This window comes from Larimichthys crocea, chromosome XIII (assembly GCF_000972845.2).
Source record: "Larimichthys crocea isolate SSNF chromosome XIII, L_crocea_2.0, whole genome shotgun sequence".
Taxonomy (NCBI): domain Eukaryota; kingdom Metazoa; phylum Chordata; class Actinopteri; family Sciaenidae; genus Larimichthys; species Larimichthys crocea.
The window spans coordinates 38,229,803-38,249,096 of NC_040023.1; the positions used below are offsets into that span (position 1 = coordinate 38,229,803).

Consider the following 19,294-nt stretch of genomic DNA (forward strand, 5'->3'; position numbering starts at 1 on the left):
CCGAGCTGAGCTCAGTGAGGAGGAGCCCAGTTCGACTGGGTTTGTCTTTATCTGCCTCGCTGGGCTCCAGCACCGCAAATGAAATGTGACACCTGGGTGAACAGCCAGCCCAAAGCACTGTACTGCTTTAACATGCTTACAGCGTCAACAAAAACACTAGCGCCAGATATCTTCATCAAACCCTCTAATCGTGCATAACCTAACTTTGGAATAACGCTGTGTTCTTCATCAGTAAAAATATGATTTCCCAAATATGGCAGGAGGGATGAACTGTCTTGCAGCACCTCTGAAGAAGCTTGTTCATGACCTTCGAACAACTCAGAGAGAAATTCATAATAGCTGCACACTCTGATTTACAGCACCAAGACTATAAAAGATCAAATTAATATTACGTAATATATTTCACTGCCTCCTCCATCAAAGGTGTAGAATCATAACATTCAGAAGTGTAGGATCATAAGTGCCACCTGACAATCATTTGATTTATATATACACATAAAATGTCTGTCATAAACTGCAGTGTGTACTAAAACTTTACTACAACACAATGTATTGGCTTAACTGACACTATAATGTACTTTATCAAGGACACAGCCACTCCACAGGTCACACCACCTGTCTTAATAATATACAGCAGACCACTATAACACTACAGTGATCCCAACCTATGGTCAGTTCACTGTAGAGAGAGCAACTGAGAGAAGTGATGGGAAGGGAGGGAGGGAGGACAGTAGGAGAGGAAAGAAGAGAAAAAGGTGAAGACAGCACAACCATACAGTGTGTGTAAGAGGGATGTGCAGCTCTGCAAAGACAGGACATGTGTTTTACTTTGTTTTCTGACAATGGCATTTCTCCTAACAGCCACTAGGTGAAGATAGATTAATGTATGAATAAATATGTGATAGAGAGAGTTCAAAAGGGCCACAGCAGGAATGCTGCACAGCAGAGACAGAAAAACAGGACGTTAATGATGAGAATTTCAAATATAAGAGTAGTGTGGGAGCAACGAGTGTGTCACAATGTGTATTTTCAGTATACCTCCATAACCTGTTTCCTCAATTCATCAGTATTGTCAGTCAGACACGGACGAGAAGCAGCTTCCCAAATCATGTCACGCTCCGTCACGCTACAAAATACAAATCATCAGATAGAGGGGACTTTTCCTTTGTTCACATTCTCACTCTGCACCCTGTTTTCCTGCCTCCCTCTTTCTCTCAAGGATGACCTTGACTGGCAGGCTTGTTGCTACAGGAACCACACCATGTCTATTGTGTTGTAGTGAGGCAGGAAGGTGTGAAATTCAAAATGTGATGGCTCGGAATGGACCTGAACCAGAGTCAATTTCAGCCATGGCAGACAGCAATCAGTTCAAACCATAAAGAGCTGCAGAGGAGATTATTTGCATTTTAAAAGGATTTAACTATGGACACAAATATAAGGTATACACACACACACACACACACAAACACACACACACACACACACACACACACACACACACACACACACACACAAACACACACACACAGGGTTCAAATGTGTGCAAGCGAGTTGCAGAATAGTCGAGAGTGGGGGGAAGCCCGTAGGTCATTCATTATTCAGTGTTGCACACAAAGTGCTTTCCCAAACTCTGGTCTGGAAGCAGATAACACACACACAAACACAGTATACAGGCCACTGGGGTGACCGGGGTCCATCAGGGGGTAAGAGGTGAATCAGGGCAGAGAGTCAATGAACAGCCTGCCTGGATGTGTGACGAGCGGAGAATGAAAAGTGGAGCCAGACAGAGAAGTTGCAGCAAAGATGAAGACAAACCAGAGACTAAAATATACTTTTGAGCTCACCTGCAGTGGAATAAAAACTGACCTGAACACCGATTTGTTCTACATACCATCTTATACTGCCCAACCCCCTGTCAGTAGGTTTAGTCGGTAAAGGAAGGGCAACCAAAGCCAAAGCGAAATACATTGCATAGCAACAGTACACCTCCAGCAAACCTTCAGCATGAAAATGCTTGAGTGCACACAGCCCTGTGCATGAAGAAATGATTTTCTGAACCTGAATGGTCTGCACCTCAACCCACCTCCAACACCCACCTCCAACACCTTTGAGATGAACTGGAATGCAAACTTTGAGCTAGACCTGATCAAAGCCAAACTCTGCTGTAAGCCTGAAACCAAAAGACTGCAGGCTGTTAAAGCAGCACATTAATGCCTGTGGTTTTGGTCTGACAGACATGTTTATTAGAATGTTTGGGTATCTGTATACTTTTGGCAAAGAAGAGCATGATATCAATTACAAGCAGAAAGTAGAACTCAAGCAGACCTCCACCAAGGTGTTTTGTTTCTACAGTGATGTTTGAGGCAGCTGTCATGTTTTGTTGTATGTCTAGTCACGGCACATCATTCATTTAGATTTTGACAGGTTCATGCACGTGCAAAGAATTTTGTCAGCGACATGATGGTATTCCAATGCTAAACAAAGTGAAATATGTTTGTAACCACAGTGTGATTTAGATACACTCCAAAATGTAATAAGTTCTTTCTTGGCCCATGTTAGACTCGTAATGAAAATCAGGCCAGTGTTTTTTTTTAGTTTTTTCCCCATAATCCTGCTGACAGACAAGCAAACAAACAACCAGCACTAAAAACACACGTCTTTGGTGGTCCTCCTGTTTCAAGTGTCAAGGAGAAGCTACGGTGCCTGCAAAAGGCTCTATCTAGAGCCATTGTTTAGTTTTTCCATTGTGGGCTACTGTAGAAACATGGTGGTTCAACATGGTGGACTCCGTGGAAGAGGACCTGTGGTGTCTGCAGCCATAAAAGGTTCATTCTAATTATTAAATATTAATGGAAACAGAGTTATGGATATTATATTTTTTAAATACAGCCCCCTAAATCTGACACACTGGACCTTTACGAAAGTAGTGTAGTATAGTTTGACCATTTGCTTTCTTGCTGAATGTTAGATGGACTGTAACTACTCACTACTGTCTGTATGGTAAATGAAGCTGGAGCCAGCAGCTGCTTAGCTTAGCTTAGCATTAAGACTAAAAAGAGCTAGCCTGGCCCAATGGTGAAACAGTCCAGCACATAAATCCTTATACTATAACCCGTCATTCTGTAACATAAATATACAGCACATTTTGTTACCTTTGGACAGAGCCAGGCTAGTCGTCTTCCCCTGTTTCCAGTGACTATGCCAAGCTAAGCTAACGACTGCTGGTGGTGGCTTCATATTTACTGCATAACAGTGGTATTACTCTCTCCATCCATCTCTTGGGGAAAGTGCATTTCCGAAAATCTCAAACTATACTTTTAGGCAACAAACAAGAACAATCTGTTCAGCATCGTTTGCATTAGGTAGCATATGAAGACAGTATAACTAATACCCAACACCAAACTGTGACTTATGTGAACATTTAATACGAGTATGGAATCAGCTATTTTATCTGTGCATCTTCCACATAACATACACTTCTGCCTGGCAGAGATCATTAGTAATGTCAGCGGGCACCAAAACGTTTAATGTTTAATTTAATGGCTCAAAGTTAGAGATGGTGTGTGATGGCTGGATTGAAGTGGGCCAGGCCACAGGCCGCATTAATCCCACCTCTGAGGTGTTGTCTCATTAAACAGTGACCAGCATGGCAGAAGATTCATATTGATTTATCCATCAAAGGCTAATTTGAGTGGAATCTGGTCTGTGATGGTCGGTAACTCAGAGCTCAGATGTGGGGCACAGGTCTGATTGAACAGTGATGTGTTTTCTTCTCAGCTGAATATTTACTTATGTTCTGAACGCTGAGGGACTTTAATATAATCTGCTTTAAGTGAAGCCTGTTTGAAATGATTATCTCTGGTTAAACATATGAAGATGAGAGAACATCCTATTCTTAAAGGACCATACTGGCCTGCATATCCCTTTAATATCCTTTACATTACACCTAACAACAAACTTTGGATTATATCTTCTCTTTTATTCTATTCGATTTTTTTTTCTTTTTTTTTATATATTTCACAGTTTTTCTTTGTCACCTGGTTTTCATGCATTTCTTGAGGAAGGTTTACAAAGGCTTACACTGGGTGCTGCTTTTACTCTTACAGTACTTCCTGCTTTTAATGCTATTAATAGCATTAAAAAATAGCACTGGATTTAAACTAACATATGTTTTTTGTATTAACAAGTAAATAATGTGTGTTTAATGTTTTAACACTGACCGCGTCAGATACCTTCACCTCTGTCATTTCAATTTAGAGCCACTCATTCTGTGCGTTTAAAGTATTTCTACTTTTAATTTAACATTTTTATCACTTTTTACATACCTGAAGATTCTCCCATTCAGTGTCTTTTGAAAGGCGCCAACACACTGTGCGATAACAACAATATTGCAGGTTTATTGAATGGCACCCTGTGCGAGATAAGTCCAATAAAGTCTCGGTGGGAATCTGTGTCAGAATATCCAATTTGAAGGCTTGAAGTGTGTCAGATTGTGTGACGAACGCCCACCGAGCTGAAGCACTAAGATGCAGATAAGAAAGAAAAGATGCAAGCAGAGACCATCATCTGCGTCGCCCTCATGTTTTGTTTATAGCCAGAGGGCGATGTGGACAGCAATGTTGCAAAGTAAGTTTGAGCTAAATGTGTTTTTTATTACAATGCTAGCTCGCCAGTGTAGTCAGCATCATTTCATGCCGTGCATGGGTCTCACAAGTGATCTCAGATTTTGGAGCAATGCGTCTTTCTCACTCTATTGTTGACTCTCGCATGGGTAAAGACTTCTGGAGAATATGTGGACAGGCCATTACCATTAGTTTCTTGTCAAGTAATTATTTCTCTCCTCCTTAATCTAAAATCACACCATAAAACTCAAACATTTGCATCTCTCTTCCAGAGTCCTGTAGAGCGCAGCACGAGTTCACACTCAAGCGTTGACTTTACATCATTTAAAGGTGAAATGAGCAGCAGATCGGTCACGGCTGATTTTTGTGGAGTCAGTTCTTTCTTTCAGCCGTGTACAGACCTGCATCAGCATTAGAATAGGATTCATTCAGCTGAGCCACATGACCATAGTAGCTACCTCCTTATCCACATTCATGACCTCAAATAACTGATGAATTTCTCTGACCTGGATATCCCAAAATTGCTCGACTGTGCAGTGCACCTGTGGGTCCAAACACAGGCGACACAGCCATCTGTTTTTCACAGAGGAGATTAAAAAGGTTCTTGAGACAAAATATGTGATGTTTAATTACAGGACATTTGATATAAACATTTTCATTTGCATATAATATATTAGGGGTGCAACAATACATGTATCTGTATTGAACAGATACAGATACATGTATTGGTCTCGGTTCGGTACGCACTATGAATCGAACAATACACAATTTTATATTGCGTTCTGTGCTGAAAGCTCAGTCGATCTGCGCTCGACTACTCCGCCACTCCGAAACCCCAATGCACACACCTCTGGAACGTCGCATACGGCGCGGTTTTGATCCGTCCTGCACGCGACTTCAAACCCCACTGGGAGCGTTTCAGAAGCGAGCATTTGCCAGACTTTGTTTACTTGCTCAGATTTGGACATTTCCCCCGGTGTATATTCTTCTAAACATGCTTCTACCTGTGTAAATATGCTACGTAGTTAATTAGTTTCACTTCTGTCTGTTTTTATGACCGGCAGTTTGCACGGGGTATTTTATTTTGAAAAACCACCAGATTCTCTTTGCTTTTTCTGTGTCTAGCTTCTGCCTGCTTGAGGTCTGGCGCTTGGAACTACTTTGGTTTTTGTATTACATATGACCCTGAAATTTAATTTAAAAACTGTACTTTTGAGTTGAAACAAATGTTGGTAATTTCAATAAACTACAAGTTAAAAAAGGCATGGAAATTTCTCTCTTTTGTATCGAAAAAATATCGAACCGTGACACTAAAGTATCGAACGAACCGTGAATTTTGTGTATTGTTGCATCTCTAATATATTTGCATATATTGATGGCAGTTTTTTTCCTGCAATTCCTGCAATTTCCTGCAATTCCACAATAGAGGGAAGAAAACTGTATATAACTCCATCATATAGATACAAAAATGATTTTTTTTTTTTTTGCCACACAAACTGATAATGAAGTGACTAAATTTCTATTTCCTGCTCAGGACAGAGTCAATTTCTGAGTGGAGGCAGAGAATGAGTGAATGAGGGCGTGACTTTGAATACCACTACAGTGTCTCTTTGGATTTAACATTTAAAAGGCTGCACACACCCTGACAGGTGTTCCCATTTCCTCTGATAAAGTTAAAGTTGGACAGAGCTGTGCTCACGATGTCGCCGAGCTCCACATAGTCTTTCTGCTATGAATAGCCTCACTGGTTCATGTTTTTATTGAAGACATTTTGACAGCAGCAGGATAACACAGGGGTAAATGATAACTCCATTTTATTTAGGTCTGCCAGGTACATGGTCCTGATATTGTGCGTGACTTACTGGGACACAATGAAAAATCTTGCAGCAGTGTATGTTGTAATGAAAATTGAAAGTTATCAAATATGTTTGCTTATCTACAATAGAAGATGGTAGTAATAACAATTATTCTGTTTTCATGCCTGATGCTGGGATCTCTCCATAATGTTTATATGGTATAATAAAATTTGTAAAATGGTTTCTTTAACGTATTTACTTTTTTGCTTTTCTGTCTGGATCACATGAACTAACTGATTGCAGATTCATATGAAGTGGAGCACATGGAATTAAAGAAATTCAGAAGCATTTCAGTAGAAGATATTCCAAAAATATTATTTATACAATTAAACAAATGATCATGGAAGTGTTATTGTTATTGTTATTCACGCAATCACCTCCTGCAATCTGGAAATGGCTCAAACTTTATCTAGAACAATTTTAGTTACACATGTTGGAAATAAATAGTGTTTTATCACCCACCTCCCCCTGCATCCAAATATAAAATCATATGGTTTATGAGTGTAATATAACTTCAATGCTACAGTGTAAAAAGTACATATAGAATTTAGACATTACTACTGGTACAAGTACTACAAGTACTACTGAAGTTGCTACCACATTTCAGCTGTGTGTTAATAAGCTCTTCACTAAGGCAACATCAGCTCAGAAGGAAACTGGCAGAGAAGCTGGATATCCTTACAGGAGTTAAACCCGAACTGGTGCCAAAGTCCAGGGTGAGATCAGAGAGGCGGGGTCTGCCTCAGGTGGCTATTAAAATGAGCCCAGTGTGCTAAACTCTACCTGCCTGCATGCTGTAATTGGCTGCACAGACACACAAAGTTGTGAAACACATTTCATCAGACTCCTTAAAAAGTGTGGAAGTGGAGCTCTGTAAAGCCACAAAGAATATGTCGGAGTGAGCTTCAACCTGCTGTTGACCTTGATTCTGACTGAACACAATAAGCCGGCACCTACCTCTCGAAGAAAAGTGCCAATCGATTGACAAGGACAAAAGCGAATAATGCCGCAGAAGCACCATATCCACTGAACGCTGGCCATGAAGGAGAACTGATTGACCTAGAGAGGATGAAGCACCCAGCTGCTGTTCTTAGCGCTCCAGCTGTTTATATAGGTTTCTGTGCCTGTGTGTGTGTGTGTGTGTTTATGTGCGTGTGTGTGTTTGTGCGTGTGTACAAATGTTCAGTGATATTCACACTAGGGCCTGGCCTAAATTCCCCTTCCACTCAGATAGCACATCTGTGCGCCGTCCTTCCCTCCCACTGTCTGTATTAGGATTTAGGATCCTGCTGATGTCTCTGGCTTCTCTCCAGAAGAAAGAGATCGTCCATGTTGCCCCTCCATCACTCTGTCATTGTTATTCTGCAGTGCGCGCCACATTGCCCGCCACCTCTGGGCCACACAGATCAATAGAAGAGCAGACAAACGCATACGCTCACGGCGGATCACAAATAAAAACTGCTTATTGGAAAAGATTTTGTCTCCCCTGAGCTCAGCATTGCAATTAATTTAGGACTAATTCATAAAACAATAGGTTGGCCTGAGGGGATGAGCCTTCAGACAGTTACTTGTTCATAGTGGTGGTCAAACAGCTTATCAGTCTGCTGTTTGCTCGCTGTGAGGGATAAACTGCAGCTTTGTGCTGCTGACGAGCATCAGAATGCAAATCAGCAGAATGATACCACACGAGCACGTGGAACAGACAGAGCTGCCGCTGAATTTTAAGAAGCACTATAATCCCTATTCATCACTAAGCACACTGCTCCAGGCCCTCAGATTAGCGCTTGAATTTTACTGTAGTGAACCTACACAAAGCCAACGTCTCAAACGTCTGTGGTTCTGTGAACGTGTGATTTCTGAAGCTGGATTGACCTTGGCTTGACTCTTTGCTTCACATGGCCTTGAAGCTTTTAAGACTTAAGTAAAAGAGAAGACTTGGCTTTGGGGGCACTGATGCTAACACAGCTTTCATTGTGGAAGTCAGTCAAGCAGACTTGGCCATCACTGTCATGCAGGCATGTGTGCTGAGATAATGGCGAGACCCGCTCTGGATGAGACTAATGTAAAGGGTTGGGGTGTGTTTGCTGGCTGCAAATTGTGACATATTGACAGAACGTGGAGATGGGATTAAGGCTTAGCTTGGCCAGCAGATGGCAATGAGTCTCCAACAGGTTGGTAAAGAGAGCCTTCGAAGACCTCGGATACATTGATGCATAAAATGCAAGACGGAACACAAACTATATTTTTGGTAGGATTATCTGCATGTTTTCTCCTTCTGCTTCTCAAAGACTGTCCATCAATGACCATAAACTCTTCAGCAGGTCAAACAAACTGTCAAAAGATTTGGAAATGAACCCAAGTGAAGCATTTTGCATGTAACAAACAAGATTAGTGATTCTCCAGCAACTCCTGAGCTTTATCTTCCGTATTCCGGCCAGTGCCCTGCTATCGGCCCCAGGGAATGGCCTGCCAGAAGGGCCAGATGGTTTAATGGTGGGTCCACAAAGAGATGCAGTTAGAGGATGGAGTTGGAGAATAATCTGATTCTGTAAAATTGACAAACTATGTGCCAGAGGCTAGCAAACTAACCAACCATCACTCATGGACCAGACTTCTTCTACTGGTGAGATATTCCCTGAGTTAACTTGTGTGTGTGTGCTTACAGGCACCAATCACTACAGTGCACAGATCTCGGCCATCAGTATCAATTTCCTCCAATAACAATAGTTTTGAAAACATCCTATTGGAACTGATTAATCAGCCAAAACAATGAATCAATCAACCTCTACACTCTCTCGAGGACTGTTTTCATTTTTCCACAACTGCTTCCCTCACTTTCCAGGTGTACAAATGAGTGCTACACAATAAAAGCCTGTGAGGAGTGAATGTCCAATCGTGAATGTCCTTCATCAGACAACATAGTTCATGTCAATCAGACTTAAATCTGATTGGTCAAAGTGTAACAAAACTCAGCAAGGCTAGATTCAATGAGTGAGCGAATGTCTTTGCATGTCTTTGAAAGACCCTGTAAAGTCACCTCTGTAGATAGTTGCTACTGAGTGCATAGTACACTATATTACAGTATTTAGAGTGATCCATATAACCCTATACCCTATATATTTCCTGCCCATCACTATGATCAGCTGGTCATCACTAGTATAAGGATTTTCAAATGCCCCTTCAATAAGGCAGACTGGATTCAAAGTATCAATGTTTAAGTTGAATTTATTGTTCTTGTACAAGAAGGAGCGTTTAACAGTGCAACACACAAAAGGGGTCACAGAGAAAAGGCTCCCTGAGGAGCTCTAACAGTTGGTTCTTATACAATCTCTAATGGGCTGTCTCGGACACCTCCCCATAGATACAGATGGCATCACAACGTCTTCTTAGTTTCCTTAATTAGTAGTCAACATTTCCCCAATCTAAATATCACCTCTCTGACCTGTCCAAAGTCATTTTAGAGAAGTGAAAACAGAACATGTGAGGAATAGGAACTCACATACACATTGTATGATTTAAAACATCTGAAACACAGTATAAACGTAATTTTTATAACAATCACAACTAAAGGACAGGTGGAATGCACACTTCCAGTAAATCCATGTAGCCAAAAGAGATTCAGAAAAAGAAATTCATTGTACTGCAGTTTGTGGTATTTTTTCCAGGTGGTTGAACAAGTTAATTGTGTTGCTTTAAGCACTATTGTAATTTTGCTTAACATCACTTAATCCCAAATACTTTCAAGCAGAAGATGATCTGTTTTGAGGGAGTTGTTCTGCGCCCTCCCACAAGGCACTTGACTTTCATTTAGTTTTTTTTTTTTTTTACTTTTGACCACAACGTATCATATGCACATCAAATTCAGTTCGTTTTGCCACAGACACTGACTCAGAATGTGAACATAAGAGATTCGAATCCTCTCCAAAATTGAAAGGGCTCTTCCTTGGCCCACAACACACCTTTCCAACAAGTTTTGGGGGTAATTAATGTACCACTAAGCAGAAGCTGTTGTGGGAATGGTATTCTGAGATCATGAGACTCTCATTAGTCACATTATCATCCAAACTCACATTATACTGAACAGTTTTGTTCTCTGCCATGAGCATTTGGGAGGGAGCACGAGCAAATACATCAGCAATGACATCACTCCTGACCCGCCCTGAAACAACTCAATGACTTACTGACTCACTTCCAAAAAAACTACGTACTCTGGCACTGTATGAGATGTGCAGGTCAATTAATCACTCTCCACATCAAAGATCTTTTATTAAGAGCTGCAAGTTTTTCTTTACTCCATTTATCAGAACAGGGAATTTAAATCATGGTGGTGTGGTCAGCTCATGCGTGTATTGAGCCTCTGTCAGCCTTTTCCTGCCATGCCTTCAAGCCATAACACAGCTTGATGTGAGAGAACACAGTTTGGGCAACTTGGTTCATCTTTTTGTTCCTCTCAAACGTCCACTTATTAGACAATGTAGAAAAACACCCCTGCAACCAGTTAGAGAAAATGATCCGCCTTGATTTTATTGGACATCAAGCTGACAAAGCGGGAGAGAGTCTCATTAGTTAAATGAGTAGTCCTGCTGTCACTCTGAGGAGGATTTACTGAATGTGACTGCAGCTTCTACAGTAAATACCCCCAGGTGTCCTATGTGATTAGCAACTGACTCTTCTCATGTTTTCATCTCTTGAAGGCCCATGTCAGCCATCATTAGAACACAGTACAGCTGCAAACTTTCTGATTCCTGATAGTATATTGAATATTTTTGTATAGGGGACAAAAAAAAGAGTTTTGAGGATGTCATTTCAGACTTTTAGAAACTTTTTTTTTTTTACCATTTTCTCATATTGTATTGACCAAATAAGTAATTGACTGAAGTAGAAAAAAGGTTAATCAATAATCAAAAGACATAATAGTTCTAGTCCAGAAGCACAGCAGTGTTATTATTGATTAGCCAAATAATAATTTGAAAAAACAATGACAGAAAAGAAATCATTTTAGACCACTTTACAAAAACAAGATGGAAACTCAATAAAAAAGGCTGTGTTTCAGGAGGGAGAGTGGGTCGCCCATTAATCAGATGATCGGCGGTCTGCATGTCGAAGTGTCCTTGGGCAAGATACTGAATGCCAAATTGCTCCTGAAGGCTGCACCACTGGTGTGTGAATGTGTATGAATGGTTAGCTGTTGTCTGAGCTCCTTGCATGGCAGCCAATACCCTCAGTGTATGAATGTATGCAAATGGAAAAACAAGCAGCACATAGACATTTCTAAAAACTGAAGAAATGTAGATGTAACATGTTACATTGAGCTGGCAATCTTTCATGTTTATAGGCTATCAATGCAGTTAACCACCACATTGTACTAAGGATTTCTATTGTATCCACTGCTATAACTGCTGAGCTAAGCAATGACTTACCTACTGTATTCACTTTGGTAAACAACTAAATGATGATGAATGATGACACTGCTGCAGTAAAGAGTACAGGTCTGGGAGAGCCAGAGTTTAGTTTGGGGATGAGGTTTGGATTGAGTCAGGGATTTCTTTCTGCTAACCTTGCGATACATGAGAATAACACCTCAAAATGCCAAGGTGACAAAATTTCTAAATTTATGGCTATCTTATACATATATTTGCGTCAAAATTACATACATTACATACTTTGAGTGTTTCCATGGGAGAACCATGGGAGACACTTATTTTTAAAATCAGCCCAAGATTCCTTGGAATCCATGGAATCCAACTTGCCTAAAACCACAATCAAGCAGACCAAAAAGGTCAAGAAGCTCAAAATGGAACAAAGATGTGGGAAAATGTATAAACTTACCACTTGGGACAAATAATTGAAGCAATACATCAGCCTTTCCCCTTTTCCAATGACAGGAAGAGAATCTAAAAATGGCTCAGGTTAAAATTACATTGACTGGGATTGTGCACAGTTCTGTGTTGCTATAAATGTGAAGCGCTGCATCTCAAACGACTCTCGACTTGAGAGGGAAGAAGCCTTGAATCCTCTGGCTTTGGTAGTGGTAAACTGTTGAATGACAAAGTGCTTTATCGGGAGCTAGATAAAGGAAGGTTGCAGTCTCCTGCAGATAGAAACGCAGCCACTGAGGATGAAAGACATCCTTTGTTGCCAACCCAGATTCAGCAAGGGAGCCTGTCAACAAAGCAGCTTTTTGCTGGATTTCTGCAGCAGGGAGAAAAAAAAAGATTGTCATATGGCCGCCTCACTCTGTCTGTGGGCTTATTGCGCTATTGTGTGAATGTACATAAGTGGATTTCATTGGGCGTATGAGAAGTATTTAACAGGCAGAGTGAGTTAAGAGTACCAGTGATATGTGTACACCAATACACCAGTACCAATTAATGCTGACATTTTATTATGCATGAATGTTAGATATGTTTATTAGCCTCTATGTCTTGCCTTTGTTTCTTAAATTCACAGTGTGGAATTTTTTGCTTTATTCCTGTCATAAACCTCACCGCTGTCCACTGATATTCAAAACGACACTATTTGTTAGAACTATTGATGGAAACCTCAGTCCGTTAAATAGGAAGCTACAGCCAGCAGCAAGTGAGCATAGCTTAGCAGAAAGACTGCAGACAGCTAGTCTAGCTCTGTCTGACAGTGACAGAACATTCAAACTCATTAATTAACATGTTAAATATCTCATTTGTTTTATCCAGAAAAAAAGGTTTTATGAGTGGGTTTGTGTTAGGCTGGGAGCAGTAATTTCCTAGAGCCTCCACTAGTTACTTGGCAACAGCTCCTAGCCAAGAAATAGTCTGTAATCCCGCTGTAAAAAAACAGTGTGGGTTGTAAAAACCAAAACAATGAGCTGAAAGACACTGCAGCTCTGTAGAGCTAAAGGGAAGTGAAGAGTTGGTGATAATACTCCTTCTAAACAAAGTTCAGTGGTTGGTTCAAGACAATCAAAATGTTCTGACTTATTGTGCCAATGATTTAGTTCTAAATGATACTGACTGCACCTTTATAATCTACAGTGACATGCCTATATGCAAACTAATCCACATACATCATGTTTGATTTAACCAGCTGCTTAATTAGCAGTCCATTTTTCAGCATTTTGCGGGTATGTCAGCATGTGTTGCAGTGCTGATTAAATATTCAGACATGACATTTTTCTGTTTTGTGCTTGGCACATTTCTGCAGTGCAGCGGTCCGGGGCCACAAACACATATCATCCATGTTTATGCTTGTTGCCTTGATTTAAATGAGGTTTGAATGAGGAGGCAGAGCATGCCACCGCCATCATTCAAGGCTGATTAGATGCTTTAATATAAGCACCAGCTGCTGCACACCATTTAATCACTGGGATCAACATGAGAGCTGAGTGCCTCCAGCTCTGTATGGCTGCCCGCCACCCACAGGAGTCTCCTTGCTTTCACGGCTCCTCACTCAGGTATTCATCTCTCTGTGCATTATGGTCGCATTACTGTTTGAATATGTCCCAAACATTGAAATTTATGAGTTTTATGTTCAAACTGTGGACATACTCTTTCCATTAGTATCAGTTCTGATAAACATCAACGTGTTAATTTGAAGTTCAGGTGTCACATATTATCATACAGGCCTGTAATCTTTCACTGTAAAATTTCATTGTACTAACTTGCACTACAACCCACCAATGAATTTATTGTTTCTTTAAAATTGCCCATTTCCAAGTTAATAAACATAAAAATGTGCATCCACAATGAGTCATTTGTTATCGTAAGATAATAATGGACAAACTATTGTATATACAAGGTAATGTTTTAAATGAGCAGGTTTTATTAGTATGAGTTTTAAAAGCCACTGACCAATATTTCAATAGCTCATTTAGCAGTTTTGTTTATTCTTCTTGTTTTTGTAGAGGACAGTCATTAATAACATCAACTGCAAGTTTGCACTGTTGCTCGTCAGCAAAATGAAGGTCACACAGGTCACAACAGAGATTGTGAAATCTGCTCCGACAGCAGATCCATTTACTATGTTCATCAAAAAAGTTTCCTCATAATGTTGATTAAAACATTAGGGGTGGCAGCTCAGTCTGTAGGGATTTGGCTTGGGAACCAGATGGTGGCTGCTTCAAGTCCAGTATGGACCAAAGTATGGAAGGTGGACTGGTAGCTGGAGAGGGCCAGTTTACCTTTTTTATTCACAGTAGTAAATGCTGGGTTTTACACTGAAAAACAAAATAAGACACCTAAGACATGACACTGAATTTGTGGGGACATTGTATGTGCATTTTCCATAATTTCCTGACCTTTTATGATTAACCGGTGGTCAACAATTAAAAAAAAAGAATACCAAACTAATTTGTTGCAGCTGTACTAACATGCGCACAATATGAAATTGTTAATTCCACAAGGTGATTCACAGTCTTAGATTAGCATGATGGCACTAGATGAAAAGTTAAAGTAACCTAAAAGATTACAATTCATCTTGTTATTGTGTTATGAGTTACCAAGCTCAAATCAATACTGTTGTTTTATGGAGCAGACCTGGCAGAATGGGGACGCTCTATTTAGACAATTAAACAATAATATAAAAGTCCTGCTGTTCTACAGTAAAATATTACCTGCATCATGTCTTACTCTAACCTTGTGAATAGTGTTCAATTTGTACCAAAAAGCCAGAAATGGACCCGTTTATCAGCAAAGTGATGTATCAATCTAACCTTAACCTCCAGACTGCAAACCACCAACCAAGATTCAATGTTCCCACGTCTCTCTTCCATTTCTGGCCTCCTTAAAATGTCATGCTCCCTCTAAGGGCCCCCTCTGTCGAAGAATGGAGGTGAAATACTGGAGCAAAAACACATTTACACATAGCAGAGCTTTCACGAACACACGCAGGTACACAGTCTCACACAAAACACCCGCATGCACACCATGACCAAACCATGACCCCTTCTTCTAATGGCTGAGGTGGAAATAGCATCCAGATTTAGAGAGAGAAAGAAAAATATTCTAAGACGAGAGCTATTTATTTTACTCGAAAGGTCAGAAAGCATGACTTTATTTCTCCTCTCTCCTCCGATACATGGACTATTCATTAAAGGCAATATTTACCTTGACATGCGACACTGACATCAATTCTTTTGGTTTGTTGTGAGTAATAATGAAAAAATACAATCAAAGACTGATTTATGCTCTGCTATGAAGGTAAGGATGATGGATTCTGTCAGTTTATCAGTTTGGTCTGTCAATCTGTCCGACACCTTGGAAATTTGCAAATTGATGTTGATCTGTTGCACCTGTGTTAAGTGTTGGGGTTGTGTTTTCCATATAAAAATTGCAAGAGCTAAATGTCATTACTTTGTTATTACTGACTAAATGTACTGCCTTTGGCCTGTCATGCCTTCCCGTCATTACAGTTTGAGCTACAAGGAAGTTTGGAGCACAGTTTCATCATCAGGAGTAGTATTCTTCATACCTCCTTCTACAGTAACTTCATAATTTTTGTTGACTGAACATGAACAGGTCAGTAATGGACTACTCTAACACTGTATCCATGCTCATGGGTAAAATAAATAGATAACTAATGGTAGGAAATATGATGCAAACAGAGATCTCTTGTATCAGAGCCACATGCTGAACAACTATCCATCTCAACCTCCTCCTGAAAAGGTCTTATGCCATGCTACATGTGTGCCTTTGCTCCTGACAGACATGAGTTATTATTTGCACGGCTTCCAGAGTCTTTGTCCTCATCAAAGAAACAGCAACATCAGCCTTTTGTTCAAATGCCTAAATCGGAACTATGTTTATATTTTTCTTTACAGACTCCCTTCTCTGTAGCACCATGGGTGGACAACATTTACATTTTTATCTCCAAAGGCTGATTAATTGGAGAAACTGTCGCACATTCCTTTTGTTTGGGGTAATGGACATTGCATCATCTAAAGGCCAGCAGGGGTGTAGTCTTTTTGTCTTACTTCGCCTAAAATCTGCAATGGTAATGAGAAATCTACGCGACTGCCTGCCTAACTCACTAAACCCACACCATAACCGTCAGACTGATTCACGATTATATCCCATTCCATTACCCTTCTTATGTCTCATTTCCTGGGATCACCTTCCTCTATCACTTCTTCTGGTGCACAGTCAGGGCCCATTTCCTGCCTGCACACACCAACAACACAGAACCTCGGAGCATATGGGGAAGCTCCACAACCTTCAGCATGATGGATGTGACATCACATTCGACACCATCATCGCGGCATGCTTTACGACCGAAGCCCACCAGGCCAGTTTTCCATCTCCATTTGCATTTTAATACCTCAGCAATATTTAATCCATTAAGTTATCTCCAGGGCCGATTAGTAGAGGGTTAATTAAAGGCTCCAAATTACTAATGAGATGCTATCCCTGGCCCTGTGCTAACACTCAGGGCCTCCTGCTGACCATGATGGCTGAGAGAACTCTATAAATACACTCAGTGCTACATCTCCAAGAATTACCTCTTTGGGACCCCAAGGCAGGTGTGAGTGATGGCAGTAGAATGCTTGCTAATTTACACAGATAGTTCTAATCCTCGGATGCAGGGAAGGGAAAGTCATACTGGGCAAAATGAAATGACTCTTCAATATGGACTCAACCAGAGTGAAGTTAGAGCTGAGTGAGCACATGGAGGGTTAGCGGTCTTCGGTTCGCTTTCAGCTCAGCCATCATCCACAGATTTGGAGAATTTCTGACCCAAGCCCTCGCAGGCTAACATGCGCAGATTAGCCAGCAGCTGTCACAAATCAGATTGACAGAGCCAAATAAACATGGCTCATGGCAACAGCTTGAACTGTGACAATCAGTCAGTCAGGATTAGCTGCTACAGTGGGAGTCATATGGAGGCGAACACATGCACAGTACTTAAAGTTAATGAGTTCACTGAAGCTAAAAGGCTATACGCTAAAATTGGGCTTATGGAATGGGACAGCAGATCATCACATGCATATTCTTACCTTCTACTGAGGACATTCATTTATTCATTTCTCGAATCCTCATCTTAATCCTTACCACAGTGTCCCTAACCTTAGCTGTGGGCTGTAGAAATACATGAAGGTAGGGTCAGTGATGGACGTTTTGGAGCTTTGATTCATCATTCCTCGTTATCTTTGTTAGTTACTGCAGGCAGAAAATTCAAATTAGGTCAAAGTGAAGAGAGTCTGGCTAGAGTTGAGTTGGGACAGGCAAGCACAAACCACAGTCACTTACTGTAATAGGAGACATGTCAATCATGGAGACATTTCCCAAAGCCTACTACTCTTTAAGCCTCAATGCAGCTTTTGGGCACTCCTTGTCAACTTGTCAAGTCAAAATAGCAAGCTTTGTCCATGTGTCTGTTTTGATACCATCATCTAGGAGGCACCTAGGATGGAAATGTTCAAATGTACGCTTTCACTGGTTTACTGGAGGTAAATTTATTTTCTTCTTCTGTCAGACTAAACTACCATTTTATCCATTTTGCATTCAGCACATTTCCTGTTCATTTTCTTCTCCAAATTCAAAGTGGTTGATGGTCTGCTGATCACACTTCAGTTTTGGCTCTCTGTTATCAAAGAGCAGTCCACTCTTAACTCTTCCATAGTTGGACTACTGGTGGGAAATTCAGATGAGACCAAACATCTTGTGTAGTCTAAACAATGAGGAGGGAAACTAATCAGTTTCTTGAAGGTAATGGGATCATCCATTACAGCAGCCAGAATACATGCATTAAATAAGTTGTTTTTAGTTATTTTGATGATTCCTTTTTACTTTAGTTTAATATTTAAAGGGAACTTTGTACAAAGCTCTTGGTCTCTTTGAGGGAGCTGTGAGAGTATCAGAAGAAGAAGAGTGACTAAGCACTTATTACCCAGTGCACACAACACGACAACACCAAACAGAGCTAGCGACTAGCTAGTGAACATAGTGGAGAATTTAGTGAGCTATATGGTGAGTAAACGTTGGATTGAAAATTGCCGGACGACCAAAGACAAAACCATGGATGGATTAAAGCAAAAAAAAATCTTTTGACTGATTTTTCAGAGCTGCAGCCGAACCACATTTTCCATTTGTAAATTGTGAAACATGTCAGAGGTTATGTTACTTGACACATGCTAAAAAATGAGATAGGATTTCAGCCGCACTCCACTCACAACCATGTTCTCTAATGCAGCCATCAAGTTGAAATATTCAACCAACAGTGTTTTACAGGTTGGTGCTTTGAACAGCTGTTCAACACTTTTTTTGTCTTTTCAATGTAATTTTCAATCTATGAAATAAAACTGACTTTTTTTTTGCCACACTTCTCTCAAGTTTTACTCTTTCAGATAATCAACCATCTACAGAACCTTTCATTATGTTATTTTTGTACTTCTATAACTTCTCATCATCATTATTATTAATTATTATTTTTAATAATGATAGTTTAAAGTGAGCCTCTTATCGTTTAACAGAAAAATACATCATACAAACAGCAACTTTAGCAGCCTTGTCAGTCTGATGGTGAACTCTCACTACATACTGTTAGTAATGAAAGAAGCTCTGAGGCTTTACATTGTTATATATGTTAGAATACAAGAGTTACAGTCAGGCTACATTCATGATTTTGTACAGTCAAACTAACCAAAAACTTCTTATTGATTATCATTACAAAGTTTCAGGGCCTTCTTGTAACCATGGTAACTCTTAGACACACACACACTGCAGACAAAGTCCATACTACAGTTGTTATTTCACACATGTAGCACACAGCAGGAGACTCTGTGTCAGACCAGTTCTCACATCGTCACCAAACTTTACAAACTGAGTCTCAAAATGTCGTCACAGT

General features: G+C 40.3%; 1 protein-coding gene across 1 annotated transcript in view; it reads right to left on the reverse strand.

Moving 5' to 3' along the window:
• Nucleotides 1–19,294, reverse strand: part of cdk14 (cyclin dependent kinase 14) — a 194,931-nt gene that overhangs the window by 151,554 nt on the left and 24,083 nt on the right. The window lies entirely within an intron of this gene.